The sequence below is a fragment of the Balaenoptera ricei genome, chromosome 4 (genome assembly GCF_028023285.1).
Source record: "Balaenoptera ricei isolate mBalRic1 chromosome 4, mBalRic1.hap2, whole genome shotgun sequence".
Classification (NCBI taxonomy): Eukaryota; Metazoa; Chordata; class Mammalia; order Artiodactyla; family Balaenopteridae; genus Balaenoptera; species Balaenoptera ricei.
Window position 1 is genome coordinate 118,363,281 of NC_082642.1, and position 2,747 is coordinate 118,366,027.

The window sequence follows — 2,747 nt, forward strand, 5'->3', positions numbered from 1 at the left end:
ATTAATGCATTGAATGTTTCCAAGATTTCATCAATTTATCCTGAATCTATGTTTAACTGCAAAATTTAACAACTTTGGCCTCACTGTTGTTGGACACAAGGATACAAGATTTGTAGTCTAGTTACAAAGTAGCAAAAGCAAAATATTCAGTTTTACTGCTTTTATTCCTTTGGCCATTATTATTTTATATTATCAATGCAAATACCTTGTCACTAAGATACTGTAGTGCAAAACATGATACACAACTTATGATTCCTCACCAGAATTCTTTGCCTATTTCTAATCATATTTGCTGATAATTTCCTGGGTCACATCATAAATGCTATAAGCAGCTTATTTTTCAAAATAACTCAGATTAAATCTCTTTCAAGAAACCACTGAATCCTGATACTAGTAATAACTAACTCAAACCTTTTACACAAACCAGTTTAGTATTATCTGTAAAACAACTAGCAAGAAAATCATAATTAAATTCATTTTGCTAATATAGCATGGCTTCAGAAAATTGGAGAATATGGTAGAATTGTGAGTGATCAAACTAAAATGGATTTATTTGAGAGCCTTAAAAGTTACCAAATTTTCCCAGTCATAAGTGGGTTTTATATTGTACATGCAGAACCTTCAACAACACTGACCAATGAACAGACATAACAAAACAGAAACAGAATCATAATTAGAGAGAACAAATATGTGGTTGCCAGAGGGGAGATGGGTGTGGGGGGAGAGAGAAACAGGTGAGGGAGATTAAAGGCTACAGATTTCCAGTTGCAAAATAAATGAGTCATGGGTATGAAATGTACAGTGTGGAGAGAGTAGTCAATAATTATGTAATATCTTTTATGGTGACATATGGTAACTACATTTATCATAGTAATCATTTTGAAATGTATAGAAATATCAAATCACTATGTTGTGTAACTGGAACTAACACAGAGTTATAGGTCAATTATACTTCAAAAACAAACAAACATAGAAAAAAAAGATGAGATTTGTGGTCACCAGAGGCAGGGGTTGGGGGGAAGCAGGATTGGATAAAGGCAGTCAAAAGGTACAAACTTCCAGTTATAACATAAATCAGTATTATTAGGGATGTAATGTACAACATGATAACCTAATTAACTTTGCAGTATGTTATATATAAAAGTTGTCAAGAGAATAAATCCTAAGAGTTCTCATAACAAGGAAAAAAATTTTTTTTCTATTTCTTTAAGCTTGAATCTATATGACATGATGGATGTTCACTAAACTTACTGTGGTAATCATTTCGTGATATATGTAAGTCAAATCATTATGCTGTATACCTTAAGCCTGTATAGTATATGTCAATTATCTCTCAATAAAACTGAAAGAAAAAATATTGACCATTTCTTTGCCATTATACAGATGCAAAATCTAGTTGTATCTTACATCAACTCTTTGATTTTAAAATGATTTTAGTAATATCAAACAGAAATAGTTCAAGTCAAGTAAAAACACTTCCTCTTCATTTCCATTTTTGTTTTCTTATTAAATGATTCATAAGACATCAAAAAATATGATCTCTATGGTGTAGAAATAAAAATGTTATTAAAGATATCATTATAGTTTTGTGCATTAAAAACATTTTGCACACATAAAAAGTTGATGGCTTAAGTGTAAATGAATCAGAACAGCTGAAATTAGATTTTTCTTCCAGTGTTTAGTAATAAAGGAACACAATAATAGATAAAATACTCATGATTTGAGTAGGTATTCCATTATAATTGGAAACATAATACACATGTTAGTCTGCTTTTCAGCAGAAGATAAATTGTCAAATAAGTCCTTTTCTATGTGTATTTCTCTTTTCAGTGTCTAAAGTAATCTATAAAGTTTTTTATAAAATATCATTCAGTTTGAAACTAGGGAATCACCTTCATAAGAAACCACTTTTCATCAAGTTAGCCTTAGGAAATGACTTATTACTTTACTAAAAGTCTTTATTAACCATACATGTCTCTTAAACATAATGATGCCTCAAACAAGAAAACTGTATTTGATAGTTAGCTAGCAGACTCCTATTTCAGGTAATATTTAAACATGAGGAAGTTTACCTCCACTCATTACAGAGGAAGGTTTAATTCACAGCTAATAATAATTGCATTATGTGCATTTAATCTTCATTTTAAAAATTGTCAGCAATGATTGTATGGAGAGTGTTAATTAATATTTTAGGCTTATATATCCTCCCCAGTCCATTTATCTTATAAAAATAAATTTCCACTTTGCTTCTTGTTATGGTTGAAAATAATACTGGAAATTTTACTGTGTGTAGTCAGGGAAAATGTGCACCAAGCAGTCAGAATTCACAGAGCACCATTCTCCCCTTCCCCGAACCCCCCATCTCAGGAGCATATACTGTATTTACTACTGACTACTGCATAGCTATCTAATCAACTGCTCTAATGAATGTGAGCTCAGCATCAAATTGATACTTACTATAAACTATAGGGATATTAAAAACAGTATGCTTCATAGACAGTAATTAAAAATTGGGGCTTCCCTGGTGGCGCAGTGGTTGAGACTCTGCCTGCCAATGCAGGGGACACGGGTTCGAGCCCTGGTCTGGGAGGATCCCACATGCCGCGGAGCGACTAGGCCCGTGAGCCACAATTGCTGAGCCTGCGCGTCTGGAGCCTGTGCTCCGCAACAAGAGAGGCCGCGATAATGAGAGGCCCGCGCACCGCGATGAAGAGTGGCCCCCACGTGCCGCAACTAGAGAAAGCCCT